The 18129-nt window shown below is 33.2% G+C and overlaps 1 pseudogene; it reads left to right on the forward strand.

Annotated features, from left to right (window-relative positions):
* Nucleotides 1-15104: 15104 nt before the first annotated feature.
* On the forward strand, nt 15105-16892 carry LOC127107131 (transcription factor bHLH95-like; annotated as a pseudogene).
* The last annotated feature ends 1237 nt before the right edge of the window (nt 16893-18129 follow it).

An 18129-nucleotide genomic window follows, 5' to 3' on the forward strand; every position in this document is an offset into this window, starting at 1 on the left:
GCTCTTAACCCTAACATTGAGAGTTAGAGTGAAGCAGATGAAATGTGAAGTGAGGGTAAGACCTCACAGCTCTTATCCCTGGCCTGGGAGAGCTTCAGACAAATGAAAGTGGGAGTTCAGAAAGTTGGAACTCTTCTCCACATATGACTGACTCAACAAAGATCTTGGGTTAATATCCACAATGCATCAACACCAGGTGTGTGAGCAAAGTGGATGACACACTGAGTAGCAGGAGATGGATTGCACATCTCTTTTATCTGCCAATTGCCTTATAGAGGTCTTTTCCTGCTTGGCACAAAGATAAACATTCACAAGCATTGCCTCTTAAGGAGGGCTTCAGACAGGTGCCTGCCCAAGTAACAGGACAGGTCTTCCAGACTACATGAAGTCAGTGAGTTATACCTCAAATGGTTAAGCAACCAAGCAACAGCAAAAGCAAGTTCAAAAGAACTTAAACAACTAATGTCCCTGAAAACAATCTAACTCAATCAGTATACAACTCAAAAAGTCAAACAGACAATCCAACAGTCAACAGTCAAAAGGCACAGTCAAACAAGCAAGGCAATAATGGGCAAGGCACAAACTCAACTCAAATGAGCTAAAAGCAACCTACAAAACAAGTCAAGGTTAGTCAACATCAACCAAATAATCCAACTTAAGCAATGTGAATCAATCCTCTCATGGCCATATGCTTCTTATCCTGAAAACAAAACTCAAACATAAGCACAAACCACTAGGACAAGGCCTAGGGTCAAAGAGGGAGAAATAATTCAAAACAGAACATGAAAATTGACATGAATCAAGCTCAATCAATTAAGAACACAATCCAAAATGTCTAATGTCAATAGCATCAACCACATTCATTTCACAAAGCAATCATGGCAAGGCATGCAAGTTGGAACCACATTGAGGCAACAGAATGAACAAATCCATATTAATTCAAAAATGGTTCAATTAATTCCAAGAAAAATCATAGCTAAACATCACACACAACATGCTCAACATACCAAAAATCAAGGCATTTGGACGAGTCTAAGCATGGAAAATAAATTCATCAAGTCAAGGTAGGCACAAACAAGCTCAAATAGGGCACAATTTGCTACATCAACTTAGCACAAGCCTAAAACAGAATTGACAAATGATAAATGCCTCAAACCAAAGCCACAATAAACTTCAAAGTGTCTAGAAACAATTTGCAAAATTTCAAATCCATATGATAAAGCATAAGCATTTCCCAAATCATTGAAAATCAAGACCAATCAAAAGTCCAAACATGACCAACCAGCAAGAAAAATCTCAAACAAATCAGGAATGGATCCAAAAATTCCACAAATATTCATGAGCAATCCTAACATCCATAAGAAGCATGATGCAAAAAATCACATCAATTGGCATTTATTTGGAATGGCAAAGAAAATCATCAAATTGAGCAAGCAAAGGTGTGACACACATTATCTCACCTACATTAACCAGATCATATCTCAAGAACCATAAATGCTAAAAATGAAACCTCAACACCAAAAGGTCCCTAAAGATGTCTAGTTTAAGCATGCAAAGTTTCAAAGGCATTGGATTAAATATCATCATTTCACAAAGCATATGGCAAGCAAGGTCAAGAAAACACACATGTTAACAAACCCTGAGGAAAAACATTTTTCAACCGTGCACAATTTCTGGAAAAATGCTCAAAAAATAGTAGACACAATGAGGAGAACAATGCAAAAATTCCCACATCATTTGGATGATTATTCATTGAGTTATGAATTTTCAAAGTGAATGAAAAAATTAAAAACACATGAAATGGCATGTATGAACATGGATGAGAAAAGGAAATAAAATGGAATGGCATTTTTGGATTTGTCTCCACCCAGGATCGAACCGAGTGAAGTTTTGAATTGAGGCGCGTTTCGTAATGAAACGCACCGTTTCATTTAATCCCTGTGGCAGTGCAAATGAACAGCATCCAATCAAAATGCCATGTAATCACCAGCGTGGACCAATGCATGGATACGAACAGGAAAACGCATGCAAACACACGCTTCAAGGATCAAACAGGTTCTGGAAAGTAAAAACCCTAGCATCTTCATACAGTTCATCACATTCATACGCTCAAGAACACAATGTCCAGAAATTCAAAACAAGTACACCATTGCATTCATCTTTCAACATACAACAACATGCCATGCTTAATTTGACCTAATTCAACATGTATCCAAAGATTCGAGTAAAAGAAGTTTCATAGGTCAAACTTAAAATCAACATAACTACTTCATTTCTTCATGAAAATCATGGATCTAAAGCTCAGCATGCTCCACGTTCAAAGATCTATCATAAGCATATCACAATTTCAAGAATAAATGGAATCGAATTCTGACCTTCAAGGAGATGCAGAAGTGAAACAAGTGATTTCAAGCCTTGCTAAGCAGAAACAGATCTTCCTAAGCTCTTGGATGAATGAGTGGAGGAAAATGATAGCTCAATCTTTCACGATCTAGCCAAAAACTCCAACTGCCATTAATGGATGTAAGCTTCAACAGTCCTCAAATCTGCTCGAAACCTGATGGATCTTACTTCCAAAATGTTCAATTATGCTTGTGGATGAAGGATTAATCAAGGACAAGCAATGCTTTTGAAGAAATTTGCAGAAAAATTTGAGAGCACAATGTGAAGAAAATTGTGAAATGGATCTAGATCTGAGAATTATGATGTGTTAATCTGTTTTTCTGTTATGCTTAGCCTTATATATCATGTACTAATCATGTTTGTTAATCACAACTAAGCAATGCAAATGTAATTAGTGAAAACCAAGTGTTTATGCAAATTGGCCAAAGCACCCTTTATGCATGAAATGGATGGAACAGTACACGAATTCCTTTGTTAATTCACTTGAAAAACCAATTTGGAGCCAAATGCAAATGATGGAATGTGTGGATAATGCATAATTTTTGAATTTAAACTTTCCCTCCAAAATTCAAATGAAAAGTCAAATATTTTTGTGATGGAAATACATGGAATATGATGCATGAGTTGGATAGTGCATGTCAAGATATGAATGTACAAAAAAAGAACCACTCCATTTGGCCTTATGGTTTGAAAGTTATGCATTCTTGAAGTTCAAATTCACTTGGCAATGATTGATCCATATCTTCTCAACCATACATGAGAAATTCATTTTCTTGGACTTTTTGGAAAGGTGAGAGCAAGATCTTCAACTTTCATGTTGGACAAAATTTCATTTGAAGCTTTCTTGATGATGTAATCTTGAGGAGGAAACCTTTCCATTTTTGGCAACTTTGAATTACAAGTCACTTTCTATCTTTGGAAAGTTTTGTCCTGACTTTATTTTCTTCAATGTTGATGTTTGAAATGTCAAATGAGACTTGTTTGAACATGAATGAAGTATTTCTAACCACTTCCCACCTCCAAATCCAACAGTTGACTTTTGGTTGACTTTTTCAGTTGATAGATGACTTGGTCATGCACAGATGAATTTGAGCCTCAATCTCCTAATGAAATGGCTCCAAAATGAAACCCTAGCTTTCACAAGCTCAATAAAACCATAAGATGATCCCCATCTCAATGAAGACCTCATCTCCTTGCAAAACCCTGATTGGCATAATACAACTGATTAGGGTTGACCAGAGGCCAAAACCCTAATCCCAAGGAACTGGTCAGGAATAATGAACTTCTTGGTGATGATAAGACCATGATGATGGTGATGTACCATTGCAACCAAGATAATGATCAATCTCCTTGAGGAACCAAGAAACCCTAATTGAAGCACAAACCCTCAAATGATTAGTGATCAATCCATGAGACCATCAGGCTTGAATCTTTTAACCTCTTTATCTTCTGAACAAGACTTAGGAGGAAGACTTGCTTATTGTCTCCACATGATATGCCAAAATGCAATGACTAATGACCTACAAGAGGAAATGCAATATGCTAAGCTAGTCCCAAGAGAGGAGGGCAAATTTTGAGGTGTTACACACAGCAGCAACCTTAGCAGGAGATTTTCTAACAGTTTGCTTTTTGACAGGAGTGGTGTCTGGGACATCGTCTTCAACATCATCCTCTGAATCAAACTTTCTCTGACCTTTCTCTTCTTTACCTCCACTTTACTCCATGATTTTGAAGGACCTACAACAGTAGCCTTCTTACTAGTTCTGGCTGTCATCATCTCAGCCACAGACCTCCCCTTCCTGGTCTTCATTCTCTTAGCAACCCTTGGCTCCAAGTGATGAAGCAAGGTGTCATCTTCATCATCTGAGCTTTCTTCTTCCAAGTCGATCACCTTCTTACCAGAGGCATGCTTCTGAGAAACATCTATAGGTTTCTTACTAGGCAAGGTTTTCCCTAAAGAACACAGTCCCTCAGCACCAATATCTTACTCTGACCTAGATGAATCATCATCTTTCTCATTGTGAGGTTCCACCTCAGGTGAGGGGTCCCTTCTAGATAGAGGAGTCGAAACTCCCTTGATTGAGTGTCCTTCATTTAGGATCCTTGTGACCAAATTTCTAATGACACGATCTGTATGATGCATGTAATCTTTAGAGGTAGGGTTATCAGAGTTGTTACCTTGAGTATGCCCTGCAGTGGAGGATGGACCAGTGGCGTCACCAAGGATGAGTGAAAGGGGAACAACTTCCAAAATGTCTTCATGAAGAAAATCCATGGATGGTGTTCTTGCTTTGTGCGTAGGTTTGGAACCAGAAGATGAAGGATGTTGTGACATCTTGTTGAGCTTGTGAAAGGATTTTTGTTGCCCTAGCAGAGATGGTCGATACATTTTGAAGAAGATGGAAGTGGTTGAACTGAGGTTGCGTGTGGGAATGATATAGATGGTAGTTCCAATACAAGGTAATGATTTACCATAAATGGGACACTTTCTTTTAAGTGGGCAAACAATATTTTTATTACCTTTTCCACTCAAAATTAATTGCTATAAATTCTCATGGATACAAATCCCCAATTTCCCTCTTAAACATTCAAACTGATTAGCATCCAAAGCGTTTGTAAATATGTCAGCTAATTGCATTTCAGTAGTAACATGCTCTAGTGCTATGATTTTCTCTTCCACAAGTTCTCTAATAAAGTGATGACGAATATCAATGTACTTTGTCCTGCTGTGCTGAATAGGATTTTTAGAAATATTTATAGCATTCAGGTTGTCATAGTACAATGTCATGACATCTTGTGTGACATTGTATTCAGTCAACATTTGTTTCATCCAAACCAGATGAGAACAACTACTCCCAGTTGCTATATATTCAGCTTCAGCAGTGGATAGGGATACACAATTTTGTTTCTTACTAAACCAAGATATTAAATTGTTCCCCAAGAAGAAACATCCTCCTGATGTGCTTTTCCTATCATCAGCACTTCCAAACCAGTCAGAATCACAGTATCCATTCAGCATAGATCCAGATCCATGAGTATATAACATCCCATAGTTACTGGTGCCATTGACATATTTCAATATCCTCTTCACTTGGTTTATGTGACTGACTTTTGGTTCAGCTTGATATCTAGCACAAACACCTACAACAAATGCAATGTCAGGTTTGCTTGCTGTGAGATACAGCAGACTTCCTATCATGGATCTATATAGACTTTGATCTACACTAACACCATTTTCATCTTTGGAGACTTTCAGATGTGTAGGAGCAGGTGTCCTTTTATGACTTGCATTCTCCATGCAAAACTTCTTAACAATGTTTTTGGCATATTTGCTTTGAGATAGAAAGATAGAATCTTCCATCTGCTTGACTTGTAGCCCAAGAAAATAGGTCAGCTCTCCAACAAGGCTCATCTCAAATTCAGACTCTATTTGTTTAACAAAATGTTCGACCATCTGATCTGACATACCACCAAACACAATATCATCCACATATATTTGACCCACCATGAGTTTTCCTCCCTCATTCTTAACAAATAGGGTCTTGTCAATACCTCCCTTCCTGTATCCATTGTTAGTGAGGAACACTATGAGTCTATCATACCAAGCCCTAGGAGCTTGTTTCAAACCATATAGGGATTTCCTCAACTTGTACACATGCTTAGGAAGATTTGGATATGTGAATCCTTTAGGTTGTTCAACATATACTTCCTCATTTAAATAGCCATTCAAGAAGGCACTTTTTACATCCATTTGGAACAATTTAAACTTCAGTATACATGTCACTCCTAGCAATAGTCTAATGGACTCAAGGCGAGCTACAGGGGAAAATGTTTCATCAAAATCAACTCCTTCAACTTGAGTATATCCTTGTGCCACTAATCTTTATTTATTTTTAGTAACCACCCCTTGTTCATCAGATTTATTCTTATACACCCACTTTGTTCCTATGACATTTATTCCTTCAGGTCTTGGAACCAGTTCCCATACTTCATTTCTCTTGAATTGACCTAACTCCTCCTGCATGGCATTGATCCAGAACTCATCAGTCAAGGCTTCATTTACATTCCTAGGCTCAATCTTGGACACAGGCAACCATGTGAGATCACTTCCCTTGATCTTGTTGTGACCCCTTTATTTGGATCTCCTATGATGAGATCTTTGGGATGATCCTTCTGAATTCTAATGGAGGGTCCCTTATTGATTTTGTCATCTTCAGGTTCAGCTTGAGGAGGTTCACTCTCCTTATTTTTTTCTGAGAAATCCGCTGAGGGATCATTCAGAGATGTCTCAATATCGTCTGTGACATCAGTCTATTGATCATCAACCATAACATTGATAGATTCCATCATTACTTTTGTTCTGGAATTAAAGACTCTATATGCTCTGCTGTTTGTTGAGTAGCCCAAAAATATTCCTTCATCACTTTTGGTTTTGATAACTTGACTTTCGTCTTCTCTTTGAAGTTTTAGACAAAGATCTTTTAAGACTTCAAATACATCATATTTTTTCTCTTATAAAATTGATCCAAATGTATCTGGAGAAGTCATCCACCACTACATAAGCATACTTCTTCCCACCAAGACTATCCACCTGCATGGGTCCCATCAAATCCATATGGAGGAGTTCCAGAATTCTGGAAGTGATGTCATGTCTGAGCTTCTGATGTAACATCTTTGTCTGCTTTCCAATCTGACATTCCCCACAGACTCTTCCTTCATCAATCTTCAAGTCAGGAATTCCTCTAACAACTTCAACCGATATAATCCTCTTCATTCCTTTAAGATGTAGATGGCCCAATCTTTGATGCCATATCTTCACTTCTTCTTCTTTAGCTAGAGTGCACATTGAAGCATAACCAGTTTCTTGAGAACTCCACATGTAGCAGTTGTCCTTAGACCTGACTCCTTTCATGATCACTTTATTTTCTTTATTAGTAATCAGACATTCAGTTTTAGTGAACTTTACAGTTAGACCTTGGTCACATAGTTGACTGATGCTTATTAGGTTTGCAGTTAGTCCCTTAACAAGTAAGACATTGTCAAGATTAGGAACTCCAGGGCAGTTAAGCTTGCCAATTCCCTTGATTTCACCCTTTGCTCCATCACCAAAGGTTACATAACTGGTGGCACGAGGATGAAGGCCAGTTAGCAGGTTTTTGTTTCCAGTCATGTTTCTGGAGCACCCACTGTCAAAGTACCAATCTTCTTTGGCTGAAACTCTGAAGGAAGTGTGAGCTATCAAACTTGTAACATCAGTCCTAGGAACCCATTGTTTTTTGTTGACAGGTCTGTGATGTTTGGGTTTAGGTTGATGATGAGAAGGACTAGGATAGCCATATAACTTATAGCAAAATCATTTTATGTGGCCAAATTCTCCACAGTAATGACATCTCCATCTTTGATGTTTCCCTTTCTGTTGTCTTCCTTTATGATGTTGTGACATATGATGTGATATCTCTGGTTTGCTACCAGCGTGACTGCACTTAGGTTTGGACTTTGGTTTGCTACCAGTATGGCTGCACTCAGGTTTAGATTCATTGAACCCAATGCCAGACTTGTCTCTTGTCATTTGTCCAGTCTGGAGAATTTTGTCTAAGGTGTCAGATCCATTGTTTAGCATTCTTACATACTTGGTCATCTCATCCAGTTTAGAATTCAAGAATATTGCTTCAGTCTTCAACTTAGAGATGGTTTCCAAATGTTCTGCTTTCTCATTCTCCAGCTGTGCTATCACTTTCTTCTGAATTTCAACTTGTTGACACACTTCTTCACTCCTGTGACATAGCTTTTTGTAAGTAGTGGCTAACTCTTCAAAGGTCACTTCATCATCACTCGAGTCTTCATCAGAACCCCATCTTCCAGTCAAGGCAATCACAAGATTTGCAGACTCTTCTGTTTCACTTTCCTCAGACTAGGTAGCAGCAAGACTCCTTTTCTGTTTTTTGAGGTAGGTGCCATATTCAATTCTAATGTGTCCATACCCATAACATTCATGGCATTGAACTCCTTTTCCTTCTTTGGGCTTTTCATCTGATCTTGTTCTTCTTCCAGCATTATTGGATTTATTGATGTCATATGAGATGTTCTTGATATTTGCCTTAGATCTTATATCCATCTTTTTTAGAAGTCTGTTGAACTGTCTTCCCAGTAATGCTACATCATTTTCCAGATCTTCATCAATATCTTGACCATTTTCTTCCTCTTTCTCCTCAGTGTTTGACATGAAGGCTATGCTTTTGACTTTATTTTCAAATCCATCATACATTCCCATCTCAAATGTCTCATATTAGAAATAGCTCAACAGACTCTCATATTAGAAATAGCTCATCAACTCTCATATTAGAAATATCTTGAGACTCTTCTATGGCTGTCACTTTCATGGAAAATCTCTTAGGGAGTGACCTGAGTATTTTCATCACTAGTTTTTCATCTGACATCTTCTCACCCAGGGCTCTTGAGGCATTAGCAATTTCAAGGATATTCATATGAAATTCATGAATATTTTCATCTTCTTTCATCCTTAAATTTTCAAACTTGGTAGTGAGCAGCTGTAGTCTAGACATCTTTACTCTAGAGGTGCCTTCATGAGTGGTTTTGAGAATGTCCCAAGCATCTTTAGCCACTTCACAGTTGTTTACCAATCTGAAGATATTCTTATCTACTCCATTGAATATAGCATTCAATGCTTTAGAGTTCCCAAGGTCTATATCATCCTCCTCCTTGGTCCATTATTCCTCAGCCTTCTTGTCAGTTGTAGCTTCTCCATCCTTAGTGATAACTGGATGTTCCCATCCTGTTAAAACAACCTTCCAAGCCTTATTATCCAAAGATTTTAGGAAGGCTACCATTTGAGGTTTCCAGTAGTCATAGTTGGATCCATCCAGAATAGGTGGTCTGTGAACAGATCCTCCATCTCTCTCCATAGTACCAGAAAGTAAGGTCCCTAGATCTCACCCAGAACCAGAGCAGGATGCCTGCTCTGATACCAATTGAAATTCTGGTATCAGATATGAGATGTCGAAGGTAATGTCATGACACTAATATATGAACAATACAAACAGGATAAAAGATAAAGAACAGTAATGCAAGAGACACAAGCAATTGTTAACCCAGTTCGGTGCAAACTCACCTACGTCTGGGGCTACCAAGCCAAGAAGGAAATCCACTAAACATAATCACTTCAAAGACTCTCAGTAAACAACTTCAAGTTATAGTCTTTTCACCTAATCTCTACCCGTGTGACTTCTACCTAAGAACTCTTAGATATGAGATCCTACTCATTCCCCCTTAATCACAACAGTGATATAAAACAAGAATTACAATATAAAGAAGACACTCTTCAAAGACACACACTTGATCTTACTTAAAAGCTTCAATCAAGTAGACACACACTCATGCTTCAAAGCTTAGAGTGGACAATTACAACTAAAAAATCAAACCATTTCAATCATCTATGGATGAATTGAATGGCTTACAATTCACACGACCACACAAGACTTAAACCCTTATTCTCTCTCAATATTTCGTTAGTTATTTCTTGTGTATCAAATCAGGTTTTCCATGTCCTTTTTATAGAAGCATTTGGCTGGGATTGGACATCATAAAACCCTAAAACTATTTTCCATTCATATCTTCTCATGACAGTTGATTATATCTCCTTGGAAAATAAGTCAATCTAGTTGTAATTACTGATTGATCGCATGTTCAATCATCTCATTAATCATACACAGATTAGCATTAAAAACGCAATCACATAATACATAACATTCAGACTGAATGTTCTGTATACAAATGTCATGACATCGGGTCTGACATCTCAGTAAAATCTTGCATAATCACATTTTAAACATCCAGCAGGTACATGATATCTTATGTTAAGACAACACATGTGACACCTTGTGAACACTCTAGGTTTTACCAAAATTGCTGCCAACACAAGAACCAACATTATGAATCTTGAAAGTTGAGAAAAAGTCACTTGAAAATAGGTCAAATTTTACCAAGTCCACAAATGACCTATAATGTCTCCAAACGTTTGATGATCTTCCAAGCATAATTGGTTCTTTTTATATAAGTAGAAGTTATAGAGGATATTGAGAAGAGTCATATGTAAAAAGAATCATTAAAAAATGTTGAGAATTGAAAGAGTTGTGATCCTTCGAACTTTGACTTCAAATGTTGACTTTTTGGCCAAACCTCTATGAAGAACCTTGTGAACTTGAACTTTTCTTGCATTCCAAGGTACATGGATGATCATGTCAACTCAAAATAAGGTGTACTTGAATGTATCTTGATTATATTGCTCAAAGTTTAAGGTTTCTTATTGAAGAAGGCATGGAAATAAACACATGAGCCTTTGACTTTTCTTGAGAAGTAAGCTACAAGACATTGAGATGCTCTTGATCCAAATGAGATTGAAAGGTGCTTAAGGATCTTGGAGATCATGCTTGAGAGATAATTCTCTTGAGAATCAATGGTTGAGCACACTTTTCTGAGGACTCAAAATAAACCGTAGCTGAGGAGCCATGCTTGATTCTCTTTTATGGAAAAACCCTACCTTGCACAATAAACTTAAAGAAAACAAAATATATTTTTGCTATTTTGATTATTGGTTAGATCAGTAATGAACATATAAACACAAAGGTAAAAAAAATATCAACAAAAAGGTGTTTGATGATCCCTGTAAAAGGCAAACCCAAAGATGAGAGGGAAAGGGGCCAAGAGGTGATCTTGTTTGTGTGCAAGGATGCAAATGTATGTGAGATCTTATGGTTAAAAATTAGGGTATGTCAGTAAATATCTCGTATAATTGTATATTACTATACAAAACAAATTGATTAATCTTTTTAGTGTAACATATTTCTTAGGAGCAATATGGTTTACATGTAGAATAGTTTAAAGTTTATATTTGATTAATAAAAAAATAGTTTAAAGTTTATGTTTTGATTAATGAGAAAATAATTTAAAGTTGTTGTATTGTGTATAATTGTATATTAATCTCTTTGATTTTGAATATATAAAAAAATTAATTTATTGAAGAATCAAATATATCTAAACTAGATATAGTTTACATACATTAATTCTTCAATAAATATAAAAAAAGGGTTATATTAAAAACCAAAGTTCAAAAGAAATGGCGCACTCCATCACGAAAACCACCTTGCCTTTATTTTGCACTGCCATAGATTTTTTTTTAAGTAGCTCAATAGATTGTCATGTAGTTGTACAATTATTAAGTATTATAATATTTTTTATAAATAAAATATAATTTTTTTATTTTTATATTGCTAGTAACTAATAATCAATACATCCACAAATAAAATAAAAGACACATATTTTGTAATTTTTCTATTTTCTTTATTTGGGTGAATGACGTATATGAAAACATATATTTCTTTGCTGAATAAGATACATTTTCCATTTTTAAGAGCATATTAAGTATTAATTTATTAATCTTTTTAATATTAACTTCATGTATTTATGAAATTTTTTAACTTTAAAAGGTTTTATAAAATACATTTTTAGTGTGACATATTTCTTACCTAAGCAATATAGTTTACATGTAGAATCATTAGTAACAATATAAAAAAAGTAAATCATATTATAGACTAATTTAAAAAATTCACATTTTCTGTTAATATTTCAATGATATATTTAGAGAGGATAATATATATATATATTATATATATATATATATATATATATATATATATATATATATATATATATATATATATATATATATATATATATATATATATATATGGTATTATGAAATAATTTTATAGGATAAGAGGTTAAAGGTAGAGTTAATGTGAACTAGAAAGAAAACATAAACAAATTATATTATAGAATGAAAAATAACGTATGACTATTTTTTTAAGTAAAAAATTATGTTTATAAATCATAATGTAAAATTTATTATTTAAATTGATTAAAATTAATTAAATTTAGGTGAACACTGATACTTTGAAGTTTGCTTGACTATGTAACTTTCATCCCGTCATTTTATGCCATGTCATATATTTATATTAATTAACTAATTAATTAAAATTTTAAATTAATTTAACCAACACTACCAAATAAATTCATGGTACCCACAAATATATTAAATCAAAACCATTCATTCATTTTGGGAGATAAAATGTACATTTCATCAATCCCTTAAATCCAATGGTTTTAATTCAACAAAAGTCAAATCAACCTTGACCAAGACCCAAATAGAAAGTCAAACATCACAAGACCATAAAAATGGCTCAACGACATTTTTATACATTTAATCAATTTAAAAATGGACTAAAAGGCATTTAAATTTGGTTAAAACCTAAAATCCCTTCAAAACACCAAATAAATAGCCAACTAATTTATCCTAGGTCAACCAAGGTCAAAGGACCATAAACAAAAAATTTCACTATTTTTAAAAAGTCAGAAGTATTTTTAAACAATTAAAAATATGCACAAAAACATTTAATTCATGAAAAATACCAAATCCAAAAAATATTTTTAATTCAGAATATGGAAGAGAAAAATATTTAAATATTTTTGGTGAAAGTCCCATATTTTTTGGATTAAAAATGAAATTTCTACGAATAAAATAAAATAAGTGGATTAAATGGAAATACAAAAAATACAAAAAAACAAAGGCCATCAGAACTTGATCTGAGCTTCTGGACTTAGAATTAGGAAACATTCCCTGTGCTAAAGGACTTGGCCAATGCCAACATTATGAAATATAAATAGGATAAAAACAGAGAAACAATTGAATAAGCGACACAAGCAATTGTTAATCCAGTTTGCTGCAAACTCACCTACGTCTGGGGGCTATCAAGCCAGGAAGGAAATCCACTAAACAGAATTAGTTCAAAGACTCTCAGTAAACAACTTCAAGTTACATTCTTTTCACCTAATCTCTACCCGTGTGACTTCTATCTAAGAACTCTTAGATATGAGACTCTACTCACTCCCCCTCAATCACAGCAGTGATACTAGAACAAATACAAAAAATAAAGAAGACACACTTCAAGGACACATACTTGATCTTGCTTAAAAGCTTCAATCAAGTAAACAAATACACTCGTACTTCAAAGCTTAAAGTGGACAAATTACAACACAAAACTCAGTCTAATTCATATATCACCAAGATGAATGAATGGCTCACAATTCACAAGTTCACACAAGACTAAAACCCTAAAACTCTCTCACTTCATCGTTCGTTTCTTGTGTGTCTAAAACATGTTTTACATGGCCTTTAAATAGAAGCTTTTTGAATGGGCCTGGGTAGCATGAAACCCTAATTCTATTTTAATTGTGTATCTCCTAAGAAACAACACCTAATCATTCCTTTTTGGAAAATAGAACATTTTGGTTTTAAATAGAATTACTGCTTGAATAACGCATGCAATCTCCACATAAGCACACAAAGATTTGCATGAAAAACGCAACAACAAAACACATAACATTCAAACTGAATGTTCTGTATGCACATGTCTTAACATCGGGTATGACATCTTGGCTAACTCCTACACAACCATATTTAAACAACCTACAGGAAGCTGATATCACATGTCAAGACAACAAGCGTGACATCTTGTGATAACACTAAGTTTTACAAAAATTGATGCCAACACATAGAACCAACAACATGTAGAATCATTAGTAACAATATAAAAAAAGTTAATCATATTATAGACTAATTTAAAAAATTCACATTTTCAGTTAATATTTCAATGATATATTTAGAGAGGATTATATATATATATATATATATATATATATATATATATGGTATTATGACATAATTTTATATGATAAGAGGTTAAAGGTAGAGTTAATGTGAACTAGAAAGAAAACATAAACAAATTATATTATAGAATGAAAAATAACGTATGACTATTTTTTTAAGTAAAAAATTATGTTTATAAATCATAATGTAAAATTTATTATTTAAATTGATTAAAATTAATTAAAATTAATTAAATTTAGGTGAACACTCATACTTTGAAGTTTTCTTGAGTATGTAACTATCATCCCATCATTTTATGTCATGTCATATATTTATATTAATTAATTAATTAATTAAAATTTTAAATTAATTTAACCAACACTACCAAATAAATTCATGGTACCCACAAATATATTAAATTTAATATCTTTATAATAACTTCGTATTGGAAAATGTATTTATAGCTTGATCTTTTAGATCTTTCTATCAGTGGTAGTATTAACATAAAACATCTATCACAATCTTAATGGTATAATTACTTATAGCTATATTTTTTTTAATAATTAAAATCATAAATTAGTCATTTTAATATGTCGGTTTGTCCAAATCCAAGTGAATTAACATGATTTTTCCAAAAATACATATAAGGTTTTTCAAAACTGCGGCCACACACAATAATTTCAATAAACTCACTTTAACACAAATCATGCATGTAGTGTAAGTTTTATATAGTAGGATCGTATCGCGTGTTGAGTTTGTTTTACAACGTTTTTAAATTTTGATTTGTATTTTTTATGACAAATATTATTATGATTAGTTTTTATGTATTTTCTAGAATTTTCAATAACAACCATTGTATTTTGTATAAATTTTAGATACTTCTATACTAAGTTTGCCATTTTTAGATTTTATTTTAATATCATTTTTTTAGTAGCTTCTACTAAACTCTAATATATTTCTATATAAATATATTAGTTCTTTTATCTTTTTGTTAAAACTTCTTTTGCCTTTCTTATACTCTATTTCTTTGGCATAGCCATGAGAGTAAATCATGATGATGGTGTTTATGCTAGTTTCAGGTGGGAAAATCAATCATGGAGTGATCTCTTAAATTTTGAAAATTTAGGTGAGAGTAGCGAACAAAAGTTAAATATGAAATCATTGAACCATAAAGAAGGACTTAATGAAGGAGAAGTTCATGTGAATAAAAAACAAAATCGAGTTGAGGTTGTGATTAGAAGTGAGAATGATATAAAGGATGGAGGTAAAGATGGAATATATCGTGATTTAGATCATGAAATGCATATCTTGGCCGAGAGAGAAAGGAGAAAGAAAATGAGGAATATGTTCTCTAGCCTACATGCTTTGCTTCCTGAACTACCTTCAAAGGTAAATTCATTTTCTTTTTCAATTAGTTTAAGAGTAATAATCGCATAATCAAATAGAATTTTACTATTTTAAAGATCTAATTGTTGTTGTGTAATATTAGAGGTTGGAGAATTACCAAATGATGAATTCCAAATTTTTCACATTAAAATTGCGATTGTCTGATTCCCTACGTATTAAATTTTTAATTTGTTCGCATAAGTAAAAATTAATTAAAGATCAATATAATCTTTTTATTGAAAAAGATATAATTTTATTTTAATTATGTTAGCATGATAGTACTTACTTAAATAAGATGTAGTAAGCACACAATATAAGAGCTTAATGAGATTTTTATTTTTCTAGAAGAATTTGAAATAAAATTAGGCTTGAACAAATATAAGTCATATTTTACCTATCTTTAAATGAAATTTTAGAATATTAGATGCCTTTGTCCTAAAAATCAACTCAATAAAAAGAAAATAATATACATATGAGGACAACCATCAGAGTAAGACTTTTGTGTCATAATGATTTATTTACTAATTAAAATGCTTTACTTCTTATGATTTTTTGTAGGCTGATAATTCAACAATTGTGGATGCAGCAGTGAAGAAAATTAAAAATCTAAAGAAAATTATTGGAATTTTAGAAAAGAAGAAGAAAGAAAAACTTAAATATGTATCCTTATTAGGAAGTGAGTCATCATCTGTGATCAAAAAACCACATTGGCAACCCTATGAATCAAGGGAAGCAATCATAGTTGATCATGGATCCTCAAGTTATAATAATAACTTTCCTACTAGTGCAATTGCTACTTCATATCATAGTTCAAAAGCATTAGTACAATCTACTCCTCCACCACAACAAGTAGCTTTTCGAACATGGTCTTATCAAAATGTTGTCTTAAACATTTATGGTGGTGAAGCACAATTCTGCATATGTGCTACTAAAATGTTAGGTCTTTTGACAATGATTGCTTTTGTGCTGGAAAATATAGGATTGATGTTGTAGTTGCCAACATTACATGCAATGGAAATGGAAACTTCTACATGATTCTAGCTCATGTAAGTTTCAAACCAAATCTTTATCATCTCTATGGTTTATATGTGATATCATATTAGACTTGTCGAAACTATAATATAGTTGTACCTAGCAATTATAATAATTTATTAACTTATTAAAAAAAGTTATTTAGCGTGAATAACTTAGTTAAATCATGTTGATTTTTCAGGCTAGACAATGTTTACAGGATTCAATTTCAGTGGAGGAAACTTACAAGCAAGCAGCTAAAGAAATTATGATGTTGATCTCTTAAAGTTTAGACTATACAACTTGTCTTTGTATTCCATATAAATTTTAATTTAGTTTCTCCTCTTGAAAATTATTAGAAATGGTTAAGCTTGCATGATTGTATTAAGATCAAACATGTATAATATTTTATTTTTATGGAATTATTGTGGTGTTTTTTATTTGAGACTACAACTACAGTGTTTAAACTTACTTAAATATTCTTTTTTTTTTCAATATAAACTGCATAAATTTTATTTAAAGTAAATAAATTTATGTATATAATTGACTAATTGAAACATATCCTTTTCTATCATTTGAAGGGTGTCAAAACTATTATGATAAAAAATTTATACGCATGCCATGATTTTGATTATTAAATTTCAAGACCTTGTTTTTTGTAAAAATCTCAAAATATATTAATAATTTAAGAAATATGGAACATCCCACATAATACTATCTAGAATCGTATTAAGTAAAGCATTAAATTTAGATAGTGAGTATAATCATCATATAAATTACATCCACAAAAGTACTAAATGTACATAATACATAAGAAATAATACAATGAATGTCCAATAACTAAATCAAATAAGAAATAAAACAACATTGTCCATCAGACATCCCAACCTTCAACCTTATGGTCTTCCTGCCAATCCTCCAGCTCCTGCAGCTAAGATGAAAACAACAACATAGTGAGAATACTAAACCTTAGCGGAGTTCCCTATTTATGGGTTCACTCGACTTTATAGATTTTTACTACAATTCTCATACTACTAATACTACTTTCACGAATTAGATGCGCAAAGAGAGCAACAAAGCTCTTCTAGCTCCTCATAATATAAGAATGGCATGCTCACAGTTGCACTTGTCATGTAACTCAAGGGTGATTATCCCCAAAATCAATCACAAGGATTTATTAACCTATTCGTCAAATATGGTTAATGTAGCGGTAAATTAATGACCATCAAGTTATGGATAAACTTAAAATCAATAAAATCAGAGTCGTCACCGTGCTTTTATTGTTTCCAGAGAAAAAGGGAAAAGTATAAACAAAATCCAAAGATAACAAGTTTTCAAATCAAAACTAATAAAATTCCAGATATTACAGATAAGGGGGTTGGTTACAAAGAGGGAAGGTGTTAGCACCCAAAGTATCTTATGTACTCCTAGAGAGCCTTTTTTTATGTGTGCATGTGTTTTTGGTATAGATGATGTTTGATAAAAATAGAATGTGGGGATGAGAAAAGAATTCATTGATTATCTTTTTGTGTTTGACAAGACCTTTGGTCTTGTGCCTACATACCAACATAAAGATAAGGGATCAAAACCTCGTAGTTCGTGGTAAA

The sequence above is a fragment of the Lathyrus oleraceus genome, chromosome 7 (genome assembly GCF_024323335.1).
Source record: "Lathyrus oleraceus cultivar Zhongwan6 chromosome 7, CAAS_Psat_ZW6_1.0, whole genome shotgun sequence".
Lineage (NCBI taxonomy): Eukaryota > Viridiplantae > Streptophyta > Magnoliopsida > Fabales > Fabaceae > Lathyrus > Lathyrus oleraceus.